The sequence below is a fragment of the Mesoplodon bidens genome, assembly GCF_964165515.1.
Source record: "Mesoplodon bidens genome assembly, chromosome: 2".
In the NCBI taxonomy this organism is placed as follows: Eukaryota; Metazoa; Chordata; class Mammalia; order Artiodactyla; family Ziphiidae; genus Mesoplodon; species Mesoplodon bidens.
Window position 1 is genome coordinate 121,144,425 of NC_138177.1, and position 12,345 is coordinate 121,156,769.

Here is a 12,345-nt window from a genome sequence, read left to right on the forward strand (position 1 = left end):
GCCAAGGAGCAACTAAGCCCAAGTGCCACAGCTGCTGAGCCTGCGCTCTAGAGCCCGCGTGCCACAACTACTGAAGCCCGTGTGCCTAGAGCCTGTGCTCCACAACAAGAGAAGCCACCTCAATGAGAAGCCTGTGTACCACAACTAGAAAAAGCCCGTGAGCAGCAATGAAGACCCAACATAGCCAAAGATAAATAAATAAATTTATTTTAAAAAAAGTATTATCTTGGAATGTCAAGCACATTAATAAACATGTAATTTTCAGAATACATCAGTGGTCATGATAAAGAACTAAGACACTTCTGCTTTTTAAAAAGATGATTTAAAAGGGAAATTTGGGCAAAAGGAGTAAATAAAATAGTTTTTGCTTCATTTAAAAATCCATTTGAAATGAAAATATATAGTACCATAATAAGCATGAGGCATCTACTCATAAATAAGACATCTTAATTTGAAAGTACTAGAATTAGATGTTCCTACTTATTTCTTCCTTAGTCACTTTGTTTATAGATGAATAAATGTATGCTATAAACATATGTTCATTTAAGATATATATTGATGTAAAATCAGTTCAGATAATCACAAGCCATATCTTCCTATCTCATCTCAGAAGCATACAATAAAATTTAAACTACCCAAGTTACCAAAATCAACTTTATTTCTTTATAAAGAAATTACAGATCTTGAAAAGAAACATGGTTTCTGATAGTGGGGGACCAAGATTTTGAGAGTTCATAAATATCTAGTGGGGGAACTTGTAAAAGAAATATCTGTTATTACATATCATACTAAATGTTTTTCTCAAATTTAGTTCCATTTTCTTTCTTTCTACAAAAAAAGAGGCCTGAATCAGTGTAAAAAATCCCATCCACAACCTCCAAAAGCAAAAAACAAAAAAAACCCAATTTTGTTCATATGATATTTCCCTTGAGGTCTTAATCGGTTTAGTCTGTAGGATTTCCTTTTTGGGTGACATTATCAGAAGAAATTACCCTGTACCATTACCTTTGGTCAATGAAGTTTGACAGGCTTTCCTTCTCTCTCATCTGCATCTAAGTGGAGGTTGCAAGCAATTCCCTGAGACAGGAAGGTGTCGTCTAGACGTGACCCTTTGAAGTTTCTTTTGCTTCCATCTTCAGCTCACTGAAACTTCATTTTGGAGGGTCATCAACCTTAAACACTCAGAGCCTGTGGATGATGCTGCTTTATTTATTATAACCATTCACTGTACTACTCTGTACTGGAGAAAAAGTCAGGCTACCTATGGAATTTGCCTGGAATTCATTCAGTATCACCCTTGGTGGCCCTTACTTGGGCAGTGGCTTCAGGCCAGGGAAGAATACAGGGAGAAGCTGGGAAGAAAACTTCGCAAATTGGGAAGGTCCAAGGGAGTGTACCTCAGTCATGCAATAGTAATTTTCGATTTGTTTTGTTTTTCTGAGGAACAGAGCATTCATTGCAAATTCGCAGTTTAAAACTGGTAATAATCAATAATGACAGAAAAGAATGGTGCTCCAGCCAATTTCTTAACTAATTTTAAAAGCTTGCATTGTTTTTGTTTTTTTTTCTTCTTACATTACCCCCATAAAGCAATATAGTTGAATTCTCTTGATACTAGCACATTGGGCAAAGTTTCAAAAGAGTGGAAGTTTTTCACTTTAGGAAAAATGCTCATTTCTTACAATGTACCCCAATTTCCAATGGATGCAGTAGATTGTGGATAAGGGGTTGCATAGTCTTTGGCATAGTCCTTTACTTGTTCATTGTGAGTACAACATTAAAGAAATGGTAACCTTAATAAACCCTGAGATTCCTTTAGACTTTTACCTAGAAACTAATAACAACTTCCAGAAGTCAGTCTTACAGCCAAACAGTACTTATTGGGAGGGGTGGGGGAGATGGGGGTTGAATGATGGTTGCATAATAATTCTAGATTTTTTCTTTTCCTAATAAAAGGATAAACTTTAGTGTTTCTTATTACATACCCATTTTGTTTGTTTTAATATCCGTTAACTGTCCTGCGTGTGTTCTTCATGCTGTAGGAAAAAGCTTTATTCACTTCAAATTTATTTCTGCCTTGTTTGGGTTGCAGTTTTAGGAAGTGGTCAGTTTCCTAAAACCTTTTTTTAAGTAGGGCTTTACAGTTACTCTGCAAAGGCCTTAATTCCAATAGGGAAACTTACTAATAAGTTAGACAACATGGTGGGAACAGGATCTTAGAAAGCCCCAAGAAATGCACTTATATTTTTCAGGTAGTGATCTGGGTCTCTTAGTATCACATAATTGAACTGAGTCCTAAGATTTAGAAAAATGATGTTTTGGATCGATTCTTACCAAATAGGAGTTAAAAGGAAGAGAGGTTGCAGCACAAATACTGCTAGGCCAGAGAGAGCAGTTTTATGGAGTGCTCTATAGTTTAAAACAGCGTTTTACCTATATATCATCTCACTTTGATTTTGATCCTAAAAATAATCCCTCTTAAGGATCAAATGGCCACTATCAAATTTCCATTTTTCAAGGTATGGAAACTGAGGCTTCTGCTTAGTAACATTCTTAAATTTGCAAAGTTAATAAAGGGCAAAGGATTAAAACGAGGTCTGATTGTAAGATCTTGCCGCTACACCAAAATTTAATGAGGATTCCTTGGGGGGAAGGGAAGTATAGAAAAATTTGGTTTCTTGAGATTTGCCAAAGGCTAAACCTATGTAAAACATCATTAAGCCTGAGAATAAGTCAAACTTCAAAGTGCAGAGCAAATATGCATTGTTTTAAACACCCACAAATTGATTTATAAATGTTTTTTACATTATTTAACAAAGCATTTTACAGATATTCAGTTTTAATTTGATAGACTTTTTGCACATTTTCACTTGTATATATAACACTTCGATATGTCATAAATGTCCCCTCCAAATTATAACACATATCTTTAGGAGATGGTTTTCTAACTTTTTCAGAATAAGTTACATGGCGTGTAGGATAAAGTTTTAAAATCTGATATCTGTGGTTGGGGACTGAGAAAGGTAGATTCTTAAGACTCCTAAGAGATGAAAAATTATACATTATAAATAGCTGAAAGAGTTGCTATGATTATTTTCTTTGTGATTCAAATGGGTAGGTTTGTTTTTATTGTGGATTCAATTATAGACTGAAATTTCTATTTTTGTTTATTTTTTAATTAATTAGAGCCTAGAAAAATTATTGTCTACATACTCTTAAAAACCCATCCATAAACCCAATAATGAAGTTTTAAAAAGTAAAATTTTATTATTTGTTGATTAAAATATTATATATCAATACTGTATGGTCACAAATATTTAAAACTAAGAGTAACGAAACTGAAAAAAAAGGATAGAGTCAAACATTTTAATGATGAGATTGTGTGATTTTTTTTTTCTTTAAGGAGTTTGGTTTCTAATGTTTCAATAAAAAATTATTGTGCATAATTTTTATAACAATTTTTAAATAAAGACAAATATTAGGAAAATAATTTAAATGTTGAGGATTTACCATGATATCATTTGTTTAATGATTTTCTAGTTACTATTATAATTTTTCCTGGCCCATTACAACTTACTATTTTCTGATTTTGAAAATTAATGGGATTCGTCATTAGTGCTTTATTGTCTAGCAGAACCAGAGGATTTCCACCAAAAAAAAAAAGGATCTCACTGTGATCCTGAATCATTCCAGTAGTTTTATTGGGTCTCAAAGTGTTCTGAGCCTGGAGGAAACACTCTGTGTAAAACTTTCAGACTCATCTGGTAGTGATTTGTCATTTACTACGTTTTAGACTTGCATCCAGGTCAGCTGTTGCCAAGAGAAGGCAGACGGGGGAATAAAATTATTATCAAGAAAAGACTTGGAGATACACTGAATGAAGCAAACTGAGATAAACTCAAACAAAATTAAGGGTGAAATGGACTCCCAGAAATAAAGGGGGTTAGAAAAAGAAGTGGACTCAATCCCTCTAGGCTAGTTTTCTTTTTTTTCCCCCCTGTCCTTGCCATATCAAGTATTAGTCTTTAAATTTATTTAATTAACTGACAACTAGGAATAGATTTTCCTCTAACATTTCAGTCAGATCGATTCTGTGACCTGAAAATTTGCCCTTGTTGTTACTCCTTCACCACTGCTTTAGTAGTTTTTGTTTGTTTGTTTGTTTTGTTTGGCCACGTGGCATGTGGGATCCTAGTTCCCCAACCAAGGATTGAACCTGTGCCCCCTGCATTGGAAGTGTGGATTCTTAACCACTGGACCACCAGGGAAGTCCCTACTTCAGTAGTTTTAAATGTAATTTCTAGCAGGATTATCTCTTGAACTCACTATTCCTCAGACTCAGTCAATAAAATATGTAAATGAATAATGTAAAGAAGTTTAAGGAAAAGACATAGTTTAAATCTAAGAAGAAAACATTATGGGCTGAGAATTTTAAGTGTAGTTGTAGGTCAAATTTGAGTCCTATAGTTTAAGTAAAAAGATACTGAATAAAGATAGAAATATATAGATAAATCCCTGCAATATACAACTCAACAATATTTGTAACACACTTGCAGTTAATGTTCAAAAATCTTTAGACTTGAAAAACATTCTTTAGGGGCTTACCAAACCTCAAGAGTTCTTTTGGCACTTTTAAATTGAGTAATTGTAATAATCACTATTATTTATTAGGTACTCTAAGTTGACACTATTTACTAAAAAGCTGAAGATAGAACTTGTGCATTCATTCAATAAATTTCGGTTGAACCTTTTGTCTTATGGGAGCTGTTATTAAAAAACAGACAATATCGATGATGACCAAGAGATAACAAATAGAAGACGGATAACTTGTTTATCTTGTGATCTGTCTGAAATGTAGAAAACGTCTCAGGATGATGACGACAGTTTATATATGCTCAAAACAAGTAAAATAATTTAGAATGTCAGATTGATTCATATGTCTAAAATAGTAGTTTGTATGAAATAGGTTAATTTTTGAGAGAATTGTTTACTTAAATTAAGAAGATATTGTATAGGGCCTTCCCTGGTGGCGCAGTGGTTAAGAACCCGCCTGCCAATGCAGGGGACACGGATTCGAGCCCTGGTCCGGGAAGATCCCACATGCCGCGGAGCAACTAAGCTCGTGTCCCACAACTACTGAGCCTGTGCTCTAGAGCCGGCGAGCCACAACTACTGAGCCTGTGAGCCACAACTACTGAGCCTGTGTGCCACAGCTACTGAAGCCCGTGTGCCTAGAGCCCATGCTCCACAACAAGAGAAGCCAGCGCAATGAGAAGTCCGTGCACTGCAGGGAAGAGTAGCCCCCTTTTGCCGCAACTAGAGGAAGCTCGTGTGCAACAACAAAGACCCAATGCAGCCAAAAGTAAAATAAATAAATAAATTTATTTTTTAAAAAGTAGATATTGTACAATGTAAGTGGAAAGGGCACTGACTTGGCATCAGGCAAACCTGGACTGGAATCCCAACACTACTGCTTACAACCTGAATGATCTTGGGCAAATCATTTAAACAGTTTCCTCATACATAAAGGGTGTGTGTTTTGTAATCATATCTTCTTCATAGAATTCTTGCTGATAATGTAGCTGTAGTGCCTAGAATGACAACTGTTACATGGAAGAGTTCAATAAATGGTGGCCCCCATTATTATAACATTTCTAATGATGAGTTTATTCTGAGCTTTTAAATTCCTAACACTTCATAATTTTAAAAAGTATAAACTCCTTATGCTTCATTTCTTATGTGAAGTTCTTCTAGGATTGTTTCTTGATCATATTATGGTGACATCAGTCATCTTGAAATAGGTTAGAGCATGGTTTGGGGTAAATGAAAAGACTTGAAACTGGGGGGTTGGTGTGCTCAAGTTTACCATGCTGGCTTTCTGGGCTGCTATCCTACTGAAGTCAAATTTATAGCTCAGGATTGTTGCTTCATGGCCATACGAAAGGCAAAAATGTTATGGCCCACTGCTAGGAAAGGAAAAGAAAAAAGGACAACTGAGGAATCCCTCTGCTATCTCAAGAGTCAGTACCATTATTACAGCCACTACTACCTATGGGGTAGACATGTGTTTTGTTGTCAAAGCCATCTGTCATGGGTCCGTTAGTCCTATTATTTAAGAAAGAAAAGGAGTTGCTAAAATTTTTTTAAATTAATTAATTTATTTATTTTCGGTCGCATTGGGTCTGTTGCTGTGCGTGGGCTTTCTCTAGTTGTGGCGAGCAGGGGCTGCTCTTCATTGTGCGCGGGCTTCTCATTGAGGTGGCTTCTCGTTGCAGAGCACAGGCTCTAGGCACACGGGCTTCAGTAGTTGTGGCACGTGGGCTCAGTAGTTGTGGCTTGTGGGCTCTAGAGCACAGGCTCAGTAGTTGTGGCGCACAGGCCTAGCTGCTCCACGGCATGTGGGATCTTCCCGGACCAGGGCTCGAACCTGTGTCCCCTGCATTGGCAGGTGGATTCTTAACCACTGCACCACTAGGGAAGCCCAGAAGTTGCTAAATTTAAAGGTTATATTTATAACTTTTATATTAACAAGATGTTTTAGAAAGCTATTGTGTGGCAATCTTTTAGGACTCATCCAATCTGATTATTATTTTTTTAATGTTCATTAAAGCAAGGGTTTGTCTTTTATTGCTTTGCATTCCTCATGGTGCCTAAGTTAGGGTCTTGCATATGTAAGTTTTTAAATAAAAGTTAATTGACTTAAAAATTCCTATTTCCCCTGAGGACTTGTCCTTTTCATGAGTTTTTTTTTTTTTAGAAATATAACAATATGGATTACTCCAAAGCTTGTCTACCATAACCACTTTGCTTGTAACCATCCATAAATATTGCAGATAAAACATTTAGAATGGTGATTGAACTGAAAGCTTCTATCCCTAGAAATTCTTAAAATAAGCATCACATATACCTATTAAACATGAAATTGGTATAAGAACAATAATTAAATATGTTTACATCAACCGAGTATGCATCAACCCAAGGTATTCATCAACTAAAAGAACTCTGTGTTCCCAGTTGAGGCAGTAGAGATCAGAGACTTATTTCCCTCTAAACCAGGTTCAGCAGTGACCCTCTTCCAAGAATTTAATTTTATGGCCATCAATTTTTAAAAATTATTTTTCTAGTGAGATAAAAATAGTGTATTTTTATTTTAGGATATTTAGAAGATACACACGTTATACGTGTGAAGATTTGTTCCCAGTGAACCATGCTTATGTGATTTCAAGGCCTGTGTAGTCCTCTTTCACATTGAATCTGCCTGGCCTTGTGGATTGGTATAATAAAACGGGGTGAAAGTGTGGTTATGCAAGTTCTAGGTCTAGGCTTTAAAAAGTCTTGCAAGGGACTTCCCTGGTGGCGCAGTGGTTAAGAATCCGCCTGCCAATGCAGGGGACACGGGTTTGATCTCTAGTCTGGGAAGATCCCACATGCTGCGGAGCAGCTAAGCCTGTGCACCACAACTACTGAGCCTGTGCTCTAGAGCCCATGAGCCACAACTGCTGAGCCCACGTGCCACAACTACTGAAGCCCGTGTGCCTAAAGCCTGTGCTCCACAACAAGAAAATCCACTGCAATGAGAAGCCTGTGCACCGTGATGAGTAGCCCCTGCTCACCACAACTAGGGAAAGCCCACTTGCTGCAACTAGAGAAAGCCCGTGTGCAGCAATGAAGACTCAATGCAGCCAAAAATAAATAAATAGATAAATAAATGGATAAGTAAATAAATATATTTATATTAAAAACAAAAAAGCCTTGCAGCATTTTCTTGTCCTGAGACACCATGTAAAAAAGCCTGAATTAATTTACTTGAGGATGAGCGATCTTATAGAAAGAGATGCCCTGTTGTGGAAAGACTACAAAGAGAGATTCAGCCAGACCCCAGCCATTCCAGCCATACCAGCCTAGGACCTTGACATGTGGATGGAACCATCGTGGATCCTTCAGCTCTGGTCAGACTGCAAACTGACTGCAGATGCATGAGTAAGCTCAGTTAATACCATATGGAGCAGACATGAGCTGCCCAGCTGGATCCAGTCCATATTGCAGAATTGTTAGCAAATAAATTTTTGTCTTGTTTTAAGCACTAACTTTGAGGATTGTTTGTTAGGCAACAATAATTAACTTTTATATTATGTATAAGAAAATTATGTGTAATCCCACCACTTTGACAGAAATGAACATTTTGGAATAATTCATATTGTGTACAGAGTTTGTAATTTGCTTTTCTAAATTTAACATTGTACCATGGATATTTTCTTATGCAATTGATCTTTAAAATAGTTAGATTTAAGAGAAAAAAGATACATAAAAATAAAATCAACAACCAAAACAAAAACATCATAAAAATTCTTTTAAAAGTGAGCAATATATGTTCTTCTCTATATTAATGATGGTATAAATATATGTGGGATCTGGGCAATGCTGCATATTAGTTATCTATTGCTATGAAATAAATCACCCCAAAACTTAATTACTTAAAGCAACAATAAACATTTTTTATCTCTCACAGTTTCTCCCAGACAGGAATTAAGGAGTGGCTTAGCTTGGTGGTTCTGGCTCTGGCTCTGTCATGAGGTTGTAGTCAAGATTTTGGCTGGTCTGTAGTCATCTTAAGCCTTTACTAGGGCTGGAATATTCACTTCCTAGGTGCCTTTCTCAAGAGGCTGACAAGTTTATCCCTGTTGTCAGTGGGAAGCCTCCATTCCCCCAACCTGGGCCTCTCCACAGGGCTGGTTGAGTGTTCTCAGGACCTGGTGGCTGGCTTCCCCTACTTCAAGTGATCCAAGAACCTAAGATGGAAGCCACAATGCCTTTTATGACCTAGCCTCAGAAGTTACATACTATTATTTCTGTAGTATCATCTTAGTCACCTAAGTCAGCCCTATGCAGGTGATATAAATCACCTTTGCTGAAATATAGAACAATAGAAATGACCATTAGAAATATGTTGACAATAATGGAATCTGACAGAATATTGAACCGAAATTGCCATAGGATGAAAATAGTTTTATTGAAATATAACCTTAGGACTTGAGACATAAGGGTTGTGTAGCTGTGGAAAACAAGGTTTATATGTTCTTTTTGGAAGAAAAAAATTTATTTATTACTAAAAATCATAAATGATGAAGAATAGGTTAATGATAGATAGCTAAGTAAAGAAATTGTTAGATTTCAGTATTTTAGTGAAATGGTATGTTAAGAAAAATTTTCCACCTTTGAGTTAAAAAAATTCTCTGTTGAAGATTAAGTTATGCAGAAAGCTGAGCTGAAAAGCAACTTAAAACTATTTTAGGGCTTCCCTGGTGGCGCAGTGGTTGAGAGTCCGCCTGCCGATGCAGGGGACACGGGTTCGTGTCCCGGTCCGGGAAGATCCCACATGCCGCGGAGTGGCTGGGCCTGTGAGCCATGGGCGCTGAGCCTGTGCGTCCGGAGCCTGTGCTCCGCAACGGGAGAGGCCACAACAGTGAGAGGCCCGCATACCGTGAAAAAAAAAAAAAAAACTATTTTAAAAAGCTTTAGCACTCAGTTAATGCACATAGCATGAATCTACATAAAGTGGAGTTAAAGATATTTTCTGATGAATAAAATTGGTTTATAATGTAGATGATCAATCTGGAAAATGCAGATATAATCAGAGTTATTATTATTTTTTTAAGTAACAGTGTTCCTTTGTTGATTTATCCATAAAACCAAAGCTGATTCATGGAATCCTAGTAGATTAAAACTGGAAGATACTTTGGCAATCAATGAGCCAGTCTTCCATCTAATACAATAATTCTTCCTGTAGTTTTTTGATAGATGTATGTCCTTTACTCGGATATCTCTGTTGCACAATTCTAGTTTTTAAAATTTTCTTTTTTTTATGTTGTCAAAATGTAACATTTTATAATCCATCTATTTCTGCCTTTAGAGTAGCAAATAATTACTTCTGCTTCTACACGGCAGTCTTCAAATATCTTCCTTCATCTTGTCTTCCCTATGTCATATATACCAAGATCTAGGTTATTCATAGACAGTACTTATTGTCACTGTCCACTTCTTTACAACCTCATTTTGCGTCACTCTGCCATTGTAAAAGCAGTCTCAAAATATGACTAGAAATTATAGATATACGTTGATCGGATAGAATTTGAGTTTAATACTTTACTAGAAGTGTAAGCCTCATGAAGACAGGGGCTCTGCATTTTTACTCAGCATTATATACCTACCACCTAGCAAATTGCCTAGCACATAATAAACATTTGTTGAATAAAATCAGTGAATGAATATGGCACAACTCAGCATATGTGTCTTTTTGCTAGATCCAAGACTTGTTCCTTTCTTAAAATTTCAAGGTTACATTACCAGTGGACAACAGTACTTTATATTTTTTAAAGTTTATCCCAACATTTCAAGATATTTTGTGGACAAATTAGTGGACCATCCCTATATTATTGGACAATGTCTGTCTTTCATTGAACTGGTACTACCCTAATTCCCTAAAGGCATTTTTAAAAACCATTAAAAGTAAAAGTACATTATGCCCAGTGGGAGATGAAAGGGGAGAAAGAACAATTCTGTGAACTGAAATAAGACCACATAACAAGGATAGCCTCTTTATTCTTATTCTTATAAAATCAACAATGAAATTTTATAATTCCTTTTTAAAAATAACAAAAAATGAAACAAAAAAACACCTCTTTCTTACATTTGGGAATTGTTAGATTTAGATCTGGTTCAGAATGAAGAGTTCTTATTCATCATCTACACATTTGCATCATCTACACATTTTCTTGAATTTACTGAAGCTGTTTGTTGTAGGTTAGATTTAGCCTCATTTTATTAAGCTTTTACTAACTGACAGAATCAATGTCAAAGTTAAGAGGTTAACTTTACATTGCATCTGTTTATTGAGATTAGCTGGGGTGATTTTAGCTTTCATGTCAACCTTAAGTGTAATCTATTTACTTGCTCTAGTCATTTAAGAATTACTGTTAAGGCTGCCAAAACACTTGCATTAGAAAGCCCCAACTCAATTACTCGATTGCTACCCAACTAATCAAGGAATAGTCAATACATTGGAGCAAAGTGAGGAGCCCCTAAAACTTGGAAATAAGACTACTTTCTAAATGTAAGACAAGTAAGAATTATTGAGTTTTATATGAGATTAGGCATCTGTAGAAACCATTAATATGTGCCTGAAGTTGTCCATGGTTTAGATAAAATACTCTTCCAAACTCAATTTGCTCAGATTCTTGCTTACCAACTACTTTCTGATTAAGTCAGTCTTCCGGATATTTTGATTTGGAAGATCTACTTCCCTGAATAATAATAATAGACAGACCTCTGTCCATGGTCACTGGAAAAAACATATTCCTCATTATAAATGAATGTGTTGCTTCATGAATCAGCCTCTGGTGAATTTAGCTAGTCTAAATCAGTATTCAGGAAACTGTTCAGCTCTAGGTGCACTGAGAACAACAACAAATAGTAACCTCTCAGGGTAAAGATATAGGTATTATGTTATTAGCCCTTTTTACATCTATGTGGACAGCTAACACCTTTCCTTTTATCCCTAATTTCTCACTTAACTTTACTCAAAATATTTTAAAGAATTCCACTACAGTTGTTAATATACAGAGTAGATATTACCCTCATCGTTATTGGTTAAAATTCTAATATGAACACACAATTTTGGCAGTATGCAAAGTACCAGTTGGTTCAGCTCATTAACGTTTTCTGAGATGAGAGCTGAATTTGACAAAGCAGCAAAGGCTGGCTTGTCAGATTGTGTGTTTACCTGATATTTTGGCACCATCAACCCAACAATAACTATGTAACAAAGCTCCTTATAATATCTGTAAAGACTATTTCAGGATTGTACGAAATTATCTAGTTCAGATTGTGTATACGAGAATCACCATATATAAGTGAAAATGTTCTGTGAGCATTGAAATCGAAGTAGGACTCTCAGATTTTAAATGAAAAATTCTGGTGTCTTAAATAAGTAATTTTTGCTGTTTCAAAAGGGTTCCTAAAACTACTATAATCCATTTACAGAACCATGAAAACTGAGAATAATATAAAATTTATTCAGATAATATAATAGTAGTAAAATATAATATGTGGGTATGATAGGCAAAAAAATGGCACCCCCAAAGATACATTCACTGCATCATCCCTAGATCCTTGAATATTACCTTATATAGCAAAATATATGATTAAATTAATGATCCTGAGAGGAAGAGCTTATCCCAAATTATCTAGTGGGCCCTGAATGCAATCACATATTCTTATAAGAGAGAGGCAGAAGGAGATTAAACAGACAGAACAGAAGAAGATACACACACTGGGAACAAGGCAACC